The 20946-nt window shown below is 36.0% G+C and overlaps 1 long non-coding RNA gene across 1 annotated transcript in view; it reads right to left on the reverse strand.

Annotated features, from left to right (window-relative positions):
- Positions 1-16811: 16811 nt before the first annotated feature.
- LOC112204429 (uncharacterized) overlaps positions 16812-20946 on the reverse strand; it is a 110579-nt gene continuing 106444 nt past the window's right edge. The window contains exon 5 of the long non-coding RNA XR_002938079.2: positions 16812-17087. This is a non-coding gene — a long non-coding RNA (uncharacterized LOC112204429). The remainder of the gene's footprint in view (positions 17088-20946) is intronic.

Below are 20946 nucleotides of genomic sequence, written 5' to 3' on the forward strand. Positions count from 1 at the left end.
TGTCTTGTTCTAATTTTTTCTTATACTGGCTTAAGACACAATAAATATTATATTTCCATTTTTCCCAATAGTTAACTTTCAAATTATACCTTTTACTTTTAACAAGTTTGTATAAATGTATGGGGTAGAAGTGCAATGAAGTCTAAAGTAAATTAGATTTCTTACACTGTCTCTTTAAAAACACAAAAGGTTGGCTTGGTGCAGTGGCTCACACCTGTAATCCCAGCACTTTGGGAGGCCGAGGTGGGCAGATCACTTGAGGTCAGGAGTTTGAGACAAGCCTGGCCAACATATCGAAACCCTGTCTCTACTGAAAATACACAAATTAGCCAGGTGTGGTGGTGCATGCCTGTAAGCCCAGCCACTCGAGAGCCTGAGACACGAGAATCCCTTGAACCCAGGAGATGGAGGCTGCAGTGAGCCAAGATAGCACCACTGCACTCCAGCCTGGGTGACAGAGCGAGACGCTGTTTAAAAAAAAAAAAAAGATTTAAAACTTGTGGTCTCCCATCACTTATCTATTCACGTAACATGTCCATTTTGTTCTGCATTCTAGGCATTTTTAATCATATAAAATAATTATAATTCTATTATTTATGATTTTACACAAACCAATTTTTGATCTTTTCTACTAGGATCACAAATTTCCTTGTGTATTCTTCCATCTTGTTTCTGAGATAGTTAGTTTGGTATTGTTTTCATTATAAAGAACAGCCTTTAGAAATTTCTCAAGTAAAAGTGTACTCTTTAAATAGGTATCAATTTTAGCTATAGAAATACTGATTATTTTCTGTTTTCCATCTGGTCTGTCCCCTTCTACCTTGATTCTGTTAAGACATATATGAATTCTGATTATTCCAATCTCCATGTCTCTTAAAATGTTTTTCATATCTCTAGTTTTTAATGTTTTGTTCTCAATTTATCATAATTTATTAATGTCTTCCATGTAATTGACTTTTATTTCAGCTATAATTTTAATGTACACAGCAGTTATAATTTCAGCAATGTATATATGTTATATGTAACCTTTAAATATTTTAAAAATTTACTTTGGAATTACATTTTGTTTTTCTGTAACTATTTCATACATAGCTAACATATTCAGGACATGATTTACATGAATACTTCAAATTATAGGTTTCTAAATTTTGCATCTGATAACTGGGGAAGATTTTATATGTACCTCATATATGTTAATTGCCAAATAGATTCACTTGAAACTTGATTACAGGTTTTATTAATCACTAATATTTAGTAATGCCTAAGGAATGATACAAGGTAGGAACTGCAATGTACACTGCATCAACAAATCCCGATATCATCAGGATTGGCCTGAGTCCTTGGTTGCATGCAACACTGAAAGTACTTCTAAAAAGATATTTATTTTAAGCCTGGGCACGATGGCTTATGTCTGTAATCCCAGCACTTTGGGTGGCTGAGGCGGGCAGATCACGAGGTCAGATCATGTTGGCCATCCTGGCCAACATGGTGAAACCCCGTCTCTACTAAAAATACAAAAATTAGCCAGGCATAGTGGTGCATGCCTGTAGTCCCAGCTGCTTGGGAGGCTGAGGCAGGAGAGTTGCTTGAACCCAGGAGGTGGAGGCTGCAGTGAGCCAAGATCACGCCACTGCACTTCAGCCTGAGTGACTCCAGCCTGAGTGACAGAGCGAGACTCTGTCTCTCTCTCTCTGTCTGTCTATATATATATAAAATATATCTATGAAAAAACATTAAACTCTTAGTTCAGGAAAGCATATAAGCCTGAATAATAGGCAGAGTGAAAAATAAGACTATAATTATGTTTTATGTTTTATCAAGTTTAGCTACGATGTTACAGAAGCTGCAGGATCCTGTCAACACTACTGAACATCACTGCTGCATTTTAAAGAGATTTTAAAATACAAATTCTATTGCAGAAGCAGCTAACAGATTTCATTAATTCTGGAATCACAGTTATAATATGCTTACTATGTACCAGGTTCTCTGCTAAATCCTTTTACCTATATCATCTTATTTAATTAACATAAGAACTTTGAAATAACTAATATTATTATTTTTATTAGATAAGAAAATTGTGGCTCATAGGTTTTTAAAAAGTAAAAGGTCATACTTATAATAACAGCAGAATTCAGATTATGTTCCTAGATATGTCTGATTCTTTCAACTGTGACTGGTAAATATTTCTCTATTTTACTCTCCTATTTTTAAAAAGTAATGTTCCATCAAGGCAGTTCTGTTCAAAATAAGTAGTGGTATTTTGACTTCCTCAATGTAAGAAACAGTTAGAGGCCAAGTACTACTGCCTGAACACCATGGGATAATTCTTTGGTTCTGGAAAATTCCTTTATTATACTCTCCTGTCTCATCCAAAGACCTTGGAGTTTTATGCCACATTAATTCTCTGATACTGGCAAAATATTCTTCTGTTACCAAGATACTGTGATTATTTGGAACTCATCATAGTTCTCCTTAATGGGACAAACTCAAGGATTAGTACTCTGTGTTCTGGAATGGTAAACTGCTTGGAATTTTTTAAAGTTAAGAGGAAAGAGAAGATTTTCGTTTAAAAGGGGGTGAAGTTAAAGACAGAATTATTTCTAGAAAGAGATAGAAATATGCTCTGACTGGATGGAGACTAAGTTTGTTAAGAGGGAAATGTCTCTAAAAGCCTCAGAAGACTGGGAGTAGGAGGAAAAAATAAACTCAAATAATATGCACAAACTTTACGTCTTTACTAGGAAGCACAATGTATTATTGTTGAAAATAGCAAAAACTTAGAAACAAATATCCTTCAATTAATAATTACCTAAATCAGTGGTTCTCAGCTAGGGATAATTCTGTCCCCCTAAAAGCATTTGTCAGTGTTTGGAAGTATATTGGCTGTCACAACTCAGTGCAGGCTGCATCAGTCATTTAATAGGCAGAGTCAAGAATGCTGCTGAGCATCCTATAACACACAGTGCATCCCCCACAACAGAAAATTATCCAGCCCAATATGTCAACACTGCCAAGGAGAAAAACCCCTTAGTTAAATCACTTGAAATATATGCATATTATAAAACATTATAGAGCTATTAATAAGAAGAGTACATGTCCATATACATATTATCATAGAAAGGTCATCAAGGCGGATGGGCGCGGTGGCTCATGCCTGTAATCCTAGCATTTTGGGAGGCAAAGGAGGGCGGATTGCCTGAGCTTAGGAGTTCGAGACCAGCATGGGCAACATGGTGAAACCCCGTCTCTATTAAAATAAAAAATAAAAACAAAAATAAAATAAAATAAAAAAATTAGCCAGGCGTGGCAGCATGCGCCTGTTGTCCCAGCTACTCAAGAAGCTGAGGCAGAAGAATTGCTTGACCTGGGAGGTGGAGATTGCAGTGAGCCAAGATAGTGCCACTGCACTCCAGCCTGGTGACAGAGCAAGACTCTGTCTCAAAAAACAAAAAAAAATCAAGAAAGGTCACCAAGGCAATGATATATTTAAAAAATTAAATAAAAAACAAATGCAAATATTTAATATTTTTTATTCGTTTAAGCAATAAAAGCAAAAAAAGTATGCTTATGTAAATACATAAAGATAGCAACAATGATATTGAGCATTCACTAATTTCCCATCATTGTCCTAAGTGTTTTAAATGCACTCATGTATTTAATCCTCACAATGATTGTAACATCTAGGTACTATTGTTATCAACACCTTACATGTTAGAAAAAAGACACAAAGAGCTAAGAAATTTGTTCAGTTATCACACAACTATTAAGAAAAAAGTTGGGTACACAAGTCCATGCAGTCTGGATCCAGGGAGTACATATTCGCTATCATTTCCAGTCATATTAATTTACAAGGCAAGAAAAAAAAGGATTGAAAATTAACACATCCAACAATTCAGAATGTGAAAACACATAGAAATGGACGTGCTTTCTTATGTTTTACTCTCTATAATTAGGAACTGCTAACATTATTCAAAAATACTTCATTGATGCAGCAGTGTTTTTAAAGAATAATCATGGTTGCCTATCAGATAATGAATCAACTATGCTAAATAAAGAAAGGAAGAGAGGAGATGGAGCAAGATGGCAGAACAGAAGGCCCCATCCATTATCCCCCCTGAAGGAACACCAAATTTAACAACTATCTACACAAGATAAGCACCTTCATTAAAAAAATAAATAAATAAAATAAGGGGAGCACTTGCAGTACCTGGTTTTAACTTCGTGTTACTAAAAGAGGTACTGAATAGGGTATGAAAACTTAAATTACCAGTGCCACCCTCCCCCATTCCCGTGCAGTGGCTGCATGGCATGGAGAAATCTGTGCCGTTGGAAGAGAGCAGCAATTGTGAAACTGCATTGAGCTCAGTGCTGCTTTGTCACAAAGCAAAACTTCATTGAACTCAGCTGATGCCAACCCATGGAGGAAGCATCCGAACTGGACCTACCCAGAGGGGTATCACCCATCCCAGTGGTGGAATCTTGAGTTGTGGCAAGCCTCACCACCTGGGCTGATGTGTTCTGAGGCCCTAAATAAACTTGAAAGGCAATCTAGGACACAAGGACTTTAAGACCCAATGCTGAGCTGGGCTATGAGCCAGTGGACTTCAGGGGAATGTGAAGTACTGAGACACCAGCCACAGCAGCTAAAGGAGTGCTTGTGTCACCCCTCTCCCAACCCCAGGCAGCACAGTGCATGGCTCAAAAAGATGCCCCTTCCTTCTGAGTGAGGAGATAAGAGAGAAGGGTAGAAAGGTCTTTTGCTTTGTATCTTAAACACCAACTCAGCCACAGTAGGAGAGGGCACAAGGAAGGATCATGAGGCCCCCATTCCAGGCCCCAGCTCCCAGATTAAATTTCTAAACACAGCCTGGGCCAGAAGTGAAGCTGCTGCCTTGAAGAGAAGGACCCAGTACTGGCAGGATCCAACACCTGCTGACTAAATTGTCCTTGGGCATTGAATAACTTATAATGACACCTAGACAGTACGTCATGGGCCTTGGGTGAGACTGAGACATAATGGCTTCTGGTAAAACCCAGCACATTTCCAGATGTAGTGGCTATGGGGAGAGACTCATTCTGCTTGAGAAAAGCAGAGGGAAGAGTAAAGGGGACTTTGTCTTGCACTGTAGGTACCAGCTTGGTCACAGTGGGGTTAAAAAACTAGCAAGCTCTTGGGATCCCTGATTCCAGTTCTTGTCTCCTGAATGGCAATTCTTGACATGCAGTGGGCCAGAGTGGAGGACACTGCCCTGAGGGGTGAGTTCCAAGTCTCGCAGCATTCACCACAAGCTGACTAAAGAGCCCTTGGGCCTGAAGTGAACATCGGTGGTAGCTCGGCATGACTCTTTGTGGGCCTAGGATGGTGGTGACCATGGAATGAAGCTCCTCTGCCTATGAAAAGGGGAGGGAAGAATGGTAAGAATTGTGTCTCATGGTTTGAGAGTCAGCTCAGCCATAGAAGAATAGAACACTAAGTAGACATCCAAGATCTTTGACTCTAGTCCCTAGCTCCCAGGTGGCATCTTCAGACTTGCCCAGGGCCTGGGGGAGCTGGACACCCTAATGGAAGGACACAAGTCTGGCTGGCTTCACCACTTGCAGATTGTAGAGCCCTACGACCTTGAGGAAACACAGGCGATAGCCAAGTAGTGCTTATAGCTGGCCTTGGGGGAAACTCATTGCTGTGCTGATTTCAGATCTGACCCAGCTCAGTCCCCGTGGTGGTGGCCCCAGGGGAGCTTGTGTCACCCTAGCCTCAGCCCCAGGTGGTTCAGAACACAGATAAAAAAAGAAAGTAAGGGAAGAGAACATGAATTTCTGCCTAGTAATCCATGGAATTCTTCCAGACTTAAGCAAGACCATTAAGGCAGTACCTCCATGAGTCTGCAAGACTCGTGGGCTTGGATTGCCCACTGATGCAGGTACAGCTTAGATCACAACACCCAAGTCCTTTCAAATACCTGAAATTCCTTGACGGAGAACATCTAAGAATTATTGGCCATAAAGAGGAGGTAGAGAAAGAGATAGGGGTAGAAAATTTATTCAAAGAGATAATATCAGAGAACTTCCCAAACCTAGAGAAAGATATCAGCATTCAAGTACAAGACGGTTATAGAATATCAAGACAATTTAACACAAAGAAGCCTACCTCAAGGCACTTTAATAAGCAAACTCCCAAAGATCAAAGATAAAGAAAGGATCCTACAAGCAGAAAGAGAAAAGAAAAAACACCATCCAATAAAGTTCCATTATGTCTGGGTGCAGACTTTTCAGTGGAATTTTTACAGTCCAGAAGAGAGTGTCATGACATAATAAAAGTGTGAAGGAAAAAACCTTTTTACCTTAGAATAGTATATTTGGCAAACATATCCTTCAAACATGAATGAGTAATAAAGGCTTTTCAAGAAAAACAAAAGCTGTCATCAACACCAGACCTCTCCTACAAGGAATGCTAAATGGAGTACTTCAATCAAAATAAATGATCATTACTGAGCAATATGACATCATCTGAAGGTAGATAACTCACTGGCAATAGTAAGTACCCAGAAAAACACAGAATATTATAATGCTGTAACTGCAGTGTATAAACTACACTTATGTTAAGTAGAAAGGCTGAAAGGTGAACAAATCATAAAGAATAACTACAACTTTTCAAGCCATAGACAGTACATTGCAATATAAATAGAAACAATAAAAAGTTTAAAAAACTGGGAGATGAAGTTAATGTGTCAAGCTTTTAATAGTTTTCTTTTTGCTTGTTTGCTTGTTTATGCAAGTGGTGTTGGTGTCACCTTAAAATAAAGGGTTATAAAATAGTATTTGCAAGCTTCATGGTAACCTCAAATCAAAAAACATACAATAGATACACACACACACAAAGCAATAAATTGTTATACTACCACCATTAAAAAGCACACAAAACTTCACTAATAGGAAGAAAACAAAGAAGAAAAGAAGGAAGAGAAGACCTCAAAACAACCAGACAACAAATAACAAAATGGTAGAAATAAATCCTTATTTATCAATAATAAGTTTGAATGTAAATGGACTAAACTCCGATCAAAATACATGGAGTAGCTGAATAAAGAAAGCAAGACCCAATGATTTGTTTCCTACATGAAACACACTTTACCTATAAAGACACATATAGACTGAAAATAAAGCCATGGAAAAAGATATTCTATGCCAATGGAAACCAAAAAAGACAAGGAGTGGCTATACTTACATCAGTCAAACTGTATTTCAAAACAAAAAATATAAAAAGAGACAGAGAAGGTCATTACATGATGAACAAAGTGTCAATTCAACAAGAGACTATAACAATTTTATGTATACGCACCCAACACTGGGGTACCCAGATATATAAAGCAAATATTATTAAAGCTAAAGAAAGAGATAGCCCCCAATACAATAATAACTTGATACTTCAACACTCCACTTTCAGCATTGATCTTCCAGAGAGAAAATCAATAAAGAAACATCAGACTTAATTTGCACTATAGACCAAATGGAACTAATAGATATTTACAGAATGTTTCATCCATGGCTGCTGAATATACATTCTTTTCCTTAGCACATGAAGAACTCTCAAGGACAGACCTTATGTTAGGCCACTAAACAAGTCTTAAAACATTCAACAATAAAATAATGTCGAGCATCTTCTCTGACCACTATAAAACCGGAAATCAATAACAAGAGGAATTTTGGAAACTATACAAACATATGGAATTTAACAATAGGCTCCTGAATGACCAGTGGGTAAATGAAGATATTCAAAAGGAAATTGAACTATATCTTGAAACAAATGATAATGGAAAGGGAACATATCAAAACCTATGGAATACAATGAAAGCAGTACTAACAGGCAAGTGTATAGCTACTTGTGCCTGCATCAAAAAAAGAGAAAAGGAACTTCAAACAGGCACCTTAATATACATCTTAAAGAACTAGAAAAGTAAGAACAAACAAAATCAAAAAATAATAGAAGAAAAGAATAAAGATCAGGACAGATATAAATGAAATGAAAACATGTAAAACAATACAAAAGATCAATGAAAGAAAATGTTTTTTGAAAAGATAACAAAATTGGCATACCTTTAGAAAGACTAACTTCGAAACGAGAGAAATCCCAAATAAATTAGATCATAGATAAAAAAGGAGACATTATAACCAATACTGCACAAATTCAAAGAATCACTAGGGACTGCTATGAAAGACTTTATGCTAACAAACTGGAAAATCTAGAAGAAATAGACAAATTATTAGACATATACAACCTACTAAGATTGAACCATGAAGAAATCCAAAACCTGAACACACCAACAAGTATTGAGATTGAAGCCATAATAAAAAGACTCCCAGGGGCCGGGCGTGGTGGCTCACGCCTGTAATCCCAGCACTTTGGGAGGCCGAGGCGGGCGGATCACGAGGTCAGGAGATCGAGACCATCCTGGCTAACACGGTGAAACCCCGTCTCTACTAAAAATACAAAAAATTAGCCGGGCGTGGTAGCGGGCGCCTGTAGTCCCAGCTACTCGGGAGGCTGAGGCAGGAGAATGGCGTGAACCCGGGAGGCGGAGCTTGCAGTGAGCCGAGATTGCGCCACTGCACTCCAGCCTGGGCGACAGAGCGAGACTCCGTCTCAAAAAAAAAAAAAAAAAAAAAAAAAAAAAAAAGACTCCCAAATGAAAAGCTGGGTACCTGATTTCTTCAGTGCTGAATTCTACCAAACATGTAAAGAAGAATTATTACCAATTCTACTCAAAACTATTCCTTAAAATAGAGGAGGAAGGAATACTTCCAAACTCATTCTACAAGGCCAGCATTATCCTGATACCAAATTCAGACAAAGACTCATCAAAAAAAGAAATCTACAGGCCAATATCTCTGTTGGATATTGAGGCAAAAATCCTCAACAAAATGCTATCAAACCAAAGTCAACAACGCATTAAAAGGAACAATCATCATGACCACGTGGGATTTATCTCACTGATGCAAGGATGGTCCAATAGATGCAAATTAATCAATGTGATACACGATATCAACAGAATCAAGGACAAAAACCATATAATCATTTCAATCGATGCTGACAAAGCATTGATAAAATACAACATCCCTTCTTGATAGAAAACTGGGTGTAGAAGGAACATACCTCTAACATAATAAAAGCTATATACAACAGACCCACAGCTAGCATCATACTGAATGGGGAAAAACTCAAAGGCTTTTCTCTAAGATCTGAAACAGGACAAGGATGTCCACTTTCACCACTGTTATTCAACATTATACTGGAAGTCGTAGCTAAAGCAATCAGAGAAGTGAAGGAAATAAAGGGCATCCAAATTGGAATGAAAGAAGTCAAATTATCCTTGTTTGCAGATGATACAAACTTATATTTGGAAAAACCTTTCAGAACTGATAAACAAATTCAGTAAAGTTGCAAGATACAAAATCAACATACAAAAATCGGTAGCATTTCTGTGTGCTAACAGTGAACAATCTGAATAAAAAGATCAAGAAAGTAATCTCATTTATAATAACTACAAATAAAATACCTAGAAATTAACCTAAGATGTGAAATATTTCTGCAATGAAAACTGTAAACCAGTGATGCAAGGAGTTGAGGAGGATGCAAAAAATGCCAAGATATTCTCTTTTCATGGATTTGAAGAATCAATATTTTTAAAAAGTTCATAATACCTAGAGCAAACTACAGATTCAATGTAATCCCTGTCTAAATACCAATGACATTCTTCACAGAAATAGAAAAAAAAATTCTAAAATGCATGTGGTACCACAGAAGACCCAGAATAGCCAATGCCATTATAAGCAAAAAGAACAAACCTGGAAGAATCACATTAGCTGACTTCCAGTTATACTACAGACTATAGTAACCAAAAGAGCATGGTACTGGCATAAAAACAGTCACATACACCAGTGGAACAGCATATAGAACCAATAAATAAATCCATATGCCTACAGTGAACTATTTTATGACCATATTGCCAAGAACATACATTGGGGAAAGTACAGTTTATCCAGTAAATTGTCCTGGGAAAATTGGATATCCATATACAGAGGAATGAAACCAGACTCCTATCTCTCACCATTTACAAAAATCAAATCAAAATGGATTAAAACATAAATCTAAGACCTCAACCTATGAAACCAGTAAAAGAAAGCATTGGAGAAACTCTCTGGGACATTGGACTGGACAAAGATTTATTGAGTAATAACCTAGGAGCACAGGCAACCAAAGCAAGCATGGACAAATGAAATCACATCAAGCTAAAAAGCTTCTGTACAGCAAAAGAAGCAGTTGACAAAGTAAAGAGACAACCACAGAATAAGAGAAAGTATTTGCAAACTACCTGTCTGACAAGGGATTAATAACCAGAATATATAAGAAGCTCAAATAACCCTATAGGAAAAAAATCTAATAATTTGATTTTAACATGAGCAAAAGATCTGAATAGACATATCCTAAAAGAAGAAATACAAATGGCAAACAGTTAAAATGGTTTTTATCCAAAAGACAGGCAATAACAAAAGCTCACGAGGATGTGGAGAAAACGTAATCCTCGTTCATAGTTGGTGGTAAGGCAATTAGCACAACCACTATGGAGAAGAGTTTGGAGTTTTCTCAAAAAACTAACAATAGAACTATCATGTGACCTAGCAATCCCATTCCTAGGTATGTTCCCCAAAGAAAGGAAATCAGCATACTGAAGAGCTATCTGCACTCCCATGTTAATTGCAGCACTATTCACAATAGGCAAGATTTGGAAGCAACCTATGTGTCCATCAACAGATGAATGGATAAAGGAAATGCGGTACATATACACAATGCAGTAGTTTCTTCATAAAAAAAAAGAGATCCTGCCATTTGCAATAGCATGGATAGAACTGGAGGTTGTCATGTTAAGTGAAATAAGCCAGATACAGAAGACAAACCTCGTATATTCTCACTTACATGTGGTATCTAAAAATCAAAACAATTGAACTCAGGAAGATAGTAGAAGGATGGTTACCAGATGCCGAGAAAGGTAGTGGGTGGGAGGGTGAAGGAGAAGTAGGGTGATTAATGGGTACAGAAGATTGTTAGAAAGAATGAATAATACTGAATTTTTGCTAGCAAGACAGGAAGACTATAGAAATCATTTAAATGTACACTTTAAGATAACTTAAAGAGTTTACTGAATTGTTTGTAACAAAAAGGATAAATGCTTGAGGTGATGGTTACACCATTTACCCTGATGTGACTATTAAATATTGCATGCCTGTATCAAAATATCTCACATACTTCATAAATATATACACCTAATATGTACCCACAAATTTTTTAAATAAAAAAAAGTATTTACTTTCACTAGCTGAGAAAAATGACAGAGAAAGAGATTGAATTTGAAAGGCCAGAAAGTTCTTTCACAAGCCCATGAAACCATAGCAAAATAAAAGAAAAGAGAGAGGGAGAAAAAAATGGTGAAATATGTGAAATACTTCTGTTAAAATAATGCTGATAACCGATAGCTATATAGAATAACTGTTAAACAGCACTAAAAGATGTTATTTAGTAGAAAAAAAATTTCCTAAAATTTTACATTTGATGTTTTGATCTGAAAAACTCATTAGAAGTATCCTTTGGATATCACTTTTAGCCTTCATATATCACTTTTTTCTTGCTACTTACTGTCATGCCATTCTATTTTCAGTGTAAGAGGGAAAATGAGTTACCTAAGTTTACTCACGATAGGTTCAAGTTGGTATAGTTCATATTTATTTTATTTCTTATTTCCACATATTTTTTATGTTGGCCATCTGACTAGACCTTCATTACTAAGTGCAGGATTTCTAAATATATTAATTAACATTTAAGTTGTTAACCCAAAAACTTTTTCGATTACATGGAATATAATTTATGATTAGAAAATATGAAAGAAACCTACAATATCCCCGCTTTTTCACATAAGTAATTTGAAAAGTATGCATAGATAGACATATAAGATGTATTAACAACCACCCAAATTTATTTCACATTATAGTATTGCACGTAATTATATGTGTTTTGAGAAATTAAGACTTGATTTTATCATGTAGATATTTAGCAATTTTTGCAGAAGATCGGAGGGTATGTTGCAGATGGAGAGAGTTCCTTTTGTCTAGTTAGCAGCATGTAACTTTATAGAAGACAGTAATACTAGCCTAATAACTTATTGTTAACCTTTATAGTGACATTGAGATAACAAAAATGGCTCAATTTCTTTGCTACTTGCATTCCTATTGCTATATTTCCCCAGACATTTGAGAGCCTATTGGGTTCTTATCTCAATGCAGGAAAACATCTTATGGCTTATGAAAAATATGTGTTTTTGATAAGATTCTTGGTTTTCTCCATTAACTTGTTGCTATCATTCATGTTTTATATAAGATTCTTGACCCTATAATGCTAGAGATATTGTGAATAACTTATTAAACTATGCATAGTTGGTAGCGAATTTTTGTTTTCTTTTGATGTTCTTTATTCTTTCTATTTTCAATTATGAGGATATATTTCTTTAATAATAAAAGAAATTAGAATAATATTTTAACATAAAATGGGTTAAGAATATAACTACACAATGATAATGGAAAGAACACATGATTTGGAAATAAAGACAATGAATTTTAAAGTTACTACTTATCATTATTATTCCATTTGGTAAGCAAGTGGCCTACAAGAAATGTAAGTATTAGGAGGTAGATAATTAATCATGAGTGATAGAGTAAATAACATCCCATAATAATCTAAAGTTATATCTTATAAACAGAAAATTGAAACATATAATTTCAACTGCTAAATAAATGTATCCAATTACATACTTGGAGACTGAGCAAAACAAAATAGTGTGAGGCTGTGTACTTGCTCAAACAATTATGAGGTGAATTTTGGCCAACATTATTTTACTGCCTCCTTTCATTCCTGTCATCTGTATGCCTTATTCTAATGTGAACAACATGAGTCTTTACATCATTTGACTCAAGTGTCAGTGCAGAGATCATATCCAACAGTCCTCAAAATGTCTGGATATTCCTCTTTCATTGGTTATAGAAAATATAAAAATATATAATTTATATACTTTTCAAAAATTATATAAAATATGTGTCATTTGTATTCTTTTGATGTTCTTTATTCTTCCCATTTTCATTCATGTAAACCTCTTTTCAAAAGAAGGTTATATAGAAAATAACCTCTTTCCCTTTTGGAAAAAAAAAATCAGGAAATTTCTTTTTTTTTTTTTTTTTTTGAGATGGAGTTTCACTCCTAACCCCCAGGCTGAGTGCAATGGTGTGATTTTGGCTCACTGAAACCTCCACCTCCCAGGTTCAAGTGATTCTCCTGTCTCAGCCTCCCAAATAGCTGGGATTACAGGTGCGTGCCACCATGCCCAGCTAATTTTTATATTTTTAGTAGTGATGGGGTTTCACCATCTTGGCCAGGCTGGTCTTGAACTCCTAACTGCAGGTGATCCATCCACCTTGGCCTCCCAAAGTGCTCAGATTATAGGTGTGAGCAACCATGCCTGGCCACTACAATACTTTATGTTTGTACATTATAATCCTCAGAAGTGGCCTGAAGTAAGGTTTTGTTATGTTAGCATTTTCAGCAAGATATGTAGGAAGTCAAAAGTCATTGGCTGACTCCTACCTAACAAGCCCAGTTCTAGGGCAGCTTCTTCTACCATCAATATTGGCCTATGGAGGAAAGCCACTATTGATCTTTTCAAAGGTTTATATCATCTTCACCAGTACATTAGTTATTACCTTAATTAAACCAATTTTCTCTGAGCCATCTGCAAAACATAATCAGGTGGTGTATTCTCAAATTCCATTTAATTTACTAAAGGCATATGGAAGTTCTAAGGACCCATTATGACAACCTATTAGATTAGACTCTCTTTTCAAAAAGAGTTGAGTTTTCCATATTCGGTCTTTTGTCCTCACCAGCAAAACTCTCAAGATCCACTTTCATACTTGTTCCACTGGTTCCTACAATTTATTTGGTACTTAATTAGGCTGTGCATAGAGCTGTCCTTCATAAGCAGCCTAGAAGTATGAGGGTAGTGAGAGCAGATCTTAAGGAAAATCAGCTTTACATGGTGAGGGGCCTACCTCAGGTGAGCTCACAGCATGGTCTCCAGAAAAGAGTGGCTGGTCTTCTCCGGAAAGTGGAAAGTCATTGCTTCTTTCATTCTGGAGATTTAATAGTGAAATCTGGAGGATAAACGTCCTCAGGTTTACCCATTCAAATGTCACCATTCTGTTGCGCAGGTCTCGACAATTATTCATCACTGAGTGTTGTTTTAGACATAATATCAAAATTAGAAACTGGTCCTAAATTTCAGGCCAGGTTTCTCTGTGTTTTGCATTGGTAGTTGGCTTTCCTGACTATATTATATTTTTCAAGGTTCTTAACAGGCTTAAAAGAATTAAGACTATCCTAATCTGGCAAGTATTATTTCCTCAGTACCATGTAACATTATCACCACTGTATTTCTCTTTTTTTAACTTTTAACTTTTGTGGGTACATAGTAGGTGTACATATTTATGAGGTACATGAGATATTTTCATACAGGCGTGCAAAGTGAAATAAGCACACCATGGAGAATGGGGGTATTTTTCCCTTCAAACGTTTATCATTTGAGTTACAAAGAAACCAATTATACTCTTTAAGTTATTTAAAAATGTACAATTAAGTTATTATTGACTACAGTCACCCTGTTATGCTATCAGATAGTAGGTCTTATCTGTTCTTTCTAATTTTTTTACCCATTTATCATCCCCACCTCCCCCTTATCCCCCATTACCCTTCCTAGCCTCTGATAACCATCCTTCTACTGTCTACATACATGAGTTTAATTGTTTTGATTTTTAGATCCTACATAAAACGAGAACATATGATGTTTGTCTTTCTGCACCTGGCTTATTTCACTTAGCATAACGTTCCATCTATACTGCATTTCAATTAACCAAAGAAGACAACTTTAATAATTGGATACCACTGTATGACCTATGTTATTATCTACAACTTCCCACCAACAATGGGGTCCTTATATTTTCTATAACCAATGAAAGAGGAATATCCAGACATTTTGAGGACTGTTGGATATGATCTCATCCTAATTATAGATGCATCTGTCTAAACCGCGCCATAGAAAGCCAAGTCTGACACAGAAGGTTTGTATATTATTACTTTATTAGGAGTATTATTCTAAGTAGTAGGGAAAAAGGACAAAGAGAATATAATAGGAAAATCAGGAGAGATGATGCAAGGTTTACATTACAGTTGACAGCTGAAATGTTCAACTGACTATTTAAAGTCATAGTATATCTTTCAAGAACTCATACATACTAAATCAGAGAATAGCCCACTGTGGGAGAAGAGGGGAATAATTTTTTTCACTGATTTTAGTCTCTCATTGATCAAATAAACTCCTATGGAGCTTTAACTCCCCCTCATTTTTGGTTGTGCCTGGATGACTTTTAGGCAGAGAGCTGTGGTGTCCTATCTAGCCATATAAAAAGGAAAGGCCTAGATCAAGAATTGAGGTGCCCAGAACTGTCAGTTGAATAGCCAGGATCTCTAGGGTATACCAGCAAGTCATATGAGAGACGCGGATCCATTATCATAGGTGCTTCAGTCTGAATACAGCAGATGCAGAGACAACATGGTCTCATGATTATAGAAAGAGTACAAACTATAATAAAGCCAAATATGAAGATCTGGGGACAAGGTGCAGGATTGAATCTAGTACAAAATATACGGTAATTCTTCATCATCCAAGATATTTCTAGATCAGGTCATGATTTTTAGACTATTCCTATGTCCAGGTGGTCACTTTAGTCACATGGCCTTTGTAACAAAGTATCACTCTACAACAAAAAATCACCCAATGTCTATTACTATTCAATTGAAATTAGAGCACTCACTCATTTCAACTGTAGCATTTCACATTGTGATTAAAGTAATTTTCAAAGATTCTGGTTGTCCACTCCAGCCTGGAGTTATTTCTTGTGACCTTGTGCATTTTAAGAAGGTATTGCATCAGCTTAACACACTAGCTGAATTCATTTAGTTTTAACTTCCAAAATATTTAAACTTCTCTTTCTATACTGTGGAAACGAAATCTGAAGACTTCACATTTTTCAATGTGGGTCACCTTTGAGGAAACCTTTTGTTTACATGTGTACTATAAGAACTAAACAATCTACTAAATAGTTCAATATAAATTGAAATCTATAACTGGTGCAACTATAATAATTGTCCTCTAACATTGATAGAGAATTTTCATATCTTACATGCAACTGGATAATTGATATTATTTTTTAAATGAGGAAGACTTAGTTTTTTTTCTGTTTGTTCATTTGTTTATTTTCTTTGTGCTCTTTAGGATGTACTTGGACCAGACTATTTATAATTGTGAAAACAGCGAAAGAAGTATAAGTGAAACAGTATTGTTTTTGCAACAAAATTCCCTGAGGCAAGAAAATAGCAACATTTTTAAGCAGGGAAGGAAGAGTCTCAATACACAAAAGTGAAGGGACTTCAGTGAACAAGGAAGGCTCAGTATTGGATAGGGCATGAGGAAACTCCAGTTGTCCAAATTCCAACAGTTAAGTTTCTTCAAATTTTCCTTACCTAGCTTTATCTGACTTTTGTTTATGGCAGCAGGGAAGGATTTTAATTCTTCCGAAATTACAATTTGGCAATACCTCTCTCAAAGTTAAAGGTTTGTTCTTAACTATCTCAGCCCTATAGTTAAAACATGTGAGGAAATCTTTACAGTGTGTTAATAGAAGTCAACATAGGTATTTGATCTGGTCATTTATCTTCTTTTTATTCAATATTAGAGATACACCTACTTCCCCCACAATTTCTAAATTATTTATATCCTTCATATCCTTTACACAGATATATTAGAGTGTAAATGTGAGTGTTCAAAGCTATTTACTGCCTTCTTCCTTGGTGACTAAACCCATATTTCTCTTTTTTTCCTGGAGGGTTCATTGTCTTTATTGCATCATTGGTATCGGTCTGAATCCTTGGTGGTCTGCAACAGAAAGAAAAACTGAAAGCATTAAGCAAAAAATGAGAGATTTATTTAAAAGAATACTGAATACTTAATTAGTAATAGGATATTAATCTTAGTAAATCAATAGAGTGAAAATAAAAATAAAGTAAAATTACGTTTTATTAATGAGAGTCTAGTATTCACAGTACACAAGCTGTAGGACCTTGTCAATAACTCTGAACATCACTGTTCTTACTACCATGAATAAATTCTAACCACCCCATCACTCATTCCATATCCAAAAATCCAGGTAAGAGCATTTGATTGGCCATGTCAAGTTCACATTCTTGAGCTCTGAATAGGAGGTAGCAAATCTAGAAACCCTAGTTTCTTTTAGCTGCCATACTGAAAACAGACATAGTTGTCTTCATTGAAATTTTCAAGATTTATATACAAGAGGGAATTCTCTAATAGTAGTAAAATGGCTTGCATGCCGCATTTTTAAAAAGCCAGTGTTTATTGACTTTGCTTTAGATAAATTAGCAAACAATAAAATATTAATTTGGGGTCTATATTATTATCAGAAAAATATGTTTGTAAATGAACACTTCAAAAATATGATATATGGAAAACCGCTCTACAAGGTTTAATTTCAACTCTAATATGCAGCTATTTTCATTATTTATTCTGAAAATAGCAGAAATCTTCAAAATGCAATCTATTGCAAGGCAGTGTAAAATACATGCTTATGGTTTCATACTTAGTTCACACAAAACCATGATTAGTTTATTAAAATAGCATAGGCTGGGCATGGCAGTTCATGCCTGTAATCCCAGCACTTTGGTAGGCCAAGGCAGGCAGATCATCTGAGGTCAGGAGTTCGAGACCAACCTGGCTAATATGGTGAAACCCTGTTTCTACTAAACATACAAAAAATTAGCTGGGCATGGTGGCGCAGTCCTGTAATCCCAGCTACTCGGGAGGCCGAGGCAGGAGAATCGCTTGAACCCCGGAGGCGGGGGTTACAGTCAGCCAAGACTGGCCATTGTACTACAGCTTGGGCAACAAGCGAAACTCCGTCTCAAAATAAATAAATAAAAATAAAATAAAATAGCATAAAACCATATTCCCCCCCAAAATTTTACCAACCAACAAAATATATGTATATAAAAAATGTGTTTATATATAATATATATATTGTATATAAAAAAATGTGTTTATATATAATATATATATTTATATGTACTACATATTTTTCTACATTATATATAATATTATATATTATGTTATATAGTGTATATGTTATATATTGTTATATATAACAATATAATATTTGTTATGTCATATATTATATATAGTCATATATTTTATATTACATATATTTATATATAATATACAATGCAACACATCAACATACATGTATCCATTTACGTTTTTTGTCATTGTTCTAGAAAGCAGCCACATTGAAAATAGAATGAAATGCCTATTTTACACAAGCCACACATGACAAATGCATTTTGCTGTGGTATATTAAACAAATAGATTCTAAATAAAACTGTAGGGAGAATAAGGAGGAAGTTCAATATGTAAAATACCTGCAGAGCTATAAATTTTGAGAACAAAATAGTATTTTTAAAAATATAAATTGTTTTACACAATTAGCTGTTTATTTAAGGAATATTAAAAGTACACATTAATGTCAAGGAAAATTGAAAACAATTTCACTAATCAATGTTTAAAAGTTACTAGAATATCAAAGCACTTCTTCCCAGTGAAAGAAAATACGGCTTAGATGGAACATTCTGAGACTCTTCCTGCCCAATCTTCCTTTGCTCCTCTTTTCTCCTCACAGAGCTCGGACATGCGTCAAAGGCTAAAGCTCTTCTTGCTTCCTCTTGCTTCCTCCCATTTATCATTCACGAATGTTTTACCAATAAATCTCTTTTATATCCATTTCTATCCTGGTGTCTGCTTTTTGGAGGACTCAGACTGATAGATGGTGATATGTTTTAGCTGTGTTCCCACCCAAATCTCATCTTGAATTGTAGCTCCCATAATTACCATGTGTTGTAGGAAAGACCTGGTGAGAGATAATTGAATCATGGGGGCGGTTTCCCCCACACTGTTCTCGTGGTAGTGAATAAGTCTCATGAGATCTGATGGTTTTATAAGGGGAAACCCCTTTCGTTTGGCTCTCATTCTCCCTTCCCTGCCGCCATATAGGATGTGACTTGCTCCTCCTAGCCTTCTGCCACGATTGTGCAGCCTCCTGAGCCACGTGAAACGGTGAGTCCATTAAATCTGTTTTCTCCCCAGTCTCGGGTATGTCTTTATTAGCAGTGTGAAAACGGAGTAATACAGATGGTATTTTAGAGATGATCTTTACCTTCCCAATAATCTCCATCATCTCTCTCAAACCATTCCAATAAAATAATGGAAATAAAAACAATATCCTCTTCTTATTAAGAAAGTAAATTCAAGTCAAATTTTCTAGTCCCATTATCCAATGATACCTCCTTTCCTAATTCCTTATACAATGAGATGTTGGAACTGTAATTGCACGCAGACCATTATGTTTTTGTATTTATATACTACCTGTTTGAAAATAGCAATACTGTTTAGGGAGAATAGCTATACACTTCCAGGTGAACTTTTGTGCCACAACTGTTGAGCTGGGCTATGTGCAGTGGGAGAGTTATGAAGAATCTTTCTACCTTCCCTCAAGGTGGTTTCTGTGTCAGAAGAACTTAAAGCACTCATTCTGAAATTTCACGTTAGTTCTCTCATCTGTAAGAGGAGGTTTTCCCAGTGATTTCTAAGTTGTGTATTTCCCCATAATTGGTAGTCTAAGTATTTGTACCTGGATCTTTCAACAGTTGTTCCTATTTACAAGATACCACCACCTGGAAATAATCTTGATATCTAAAACCCAAACATAATGGATTCTCAAATGTTGTTTTGTTCAATGTTGTTTTGTTATAATAGCAATTAAAAAAATATATCCCCCTCTGGCACCACTCTCTGTATGTGATTTGTGCATTCTGCCCACACCTGCGTGGGTTGTCACCGGGTACTCCCAATTCCTCCCACATCCCAAAAATATGCACATTAGGCTAATTGGTATGCCTAAATTGTCCCAGCTGTAGTGTGTATGTCGTGTGGGTGTGTGTGTGAGTGCACCCTGCAATGGGATGGCGTCCTGTCCAGGGCTGGCTCTCACCTTTCACCCTGCATGCCCAAATAGGCCCCAGCCAGTGGCCACCCAGAACCAGAATAATTGGGTAAATAATAATTGTACTTGTTTTTATTAATCTTTCTTAAATGTATGTGGAGCTCATATTTCAATGTTTAATATTAGAAGTGTTTTGGTCTTTACATATAAGTCTGGCAATGTTTTAGTGACCAGAAATATGTCATAGAAACCTAGCTCTTGTTTATATCAATTAACCTATGACAAAATTCGTTTCATTATGTCTTTTTGCTAAAAGTCAGTTTCCAAGAACCTGTTGATGATGTTAAATGAGGACTGGCTGTATTCACATGGACTCCTGTCAGAGCGTTTGTATTTCTAACCAGTGAATCACCTGGAGTTCTGCTGGTGGTATTAGAATGGCAGACTTAATTAGGATTTCTGACATTTGGACTCTGGAATTGGAGTTTATGTAAAGTATCTTTAGAATACCAATGCATATCAAAACCTGAAGGCGCCTCATTCATACTCTTGACTTTTACTGGCAAAGAGGGTCAGCTGAGTTTACTTAAATTCATGGAAATGATCCAATCAGTTTTTGAGTCTCATTGCTCCTTACCAAAGTATATCCTATTTTTCCTCAAATAAAATCTCTGTTCTTTAATCATTTTTCTTTCCCTCCTTTTCCCCCTCACACTTTTTTAGCCT

This window comes from Pan troglodytes, chromosome 11 (genome assembly GCF_028858775.2).
Source record: "Pan troglodytes isolate AG18354 chromosome 11, NHGRI_mPanTro3-v2.0_pri, whole genome shotgun sequence".
Taxonomy (NCBI): Eukaryota; Metazoa; Chordata; class Mammalia; order Primates; family Hominidae; genus Pan; species Pan troglodytes.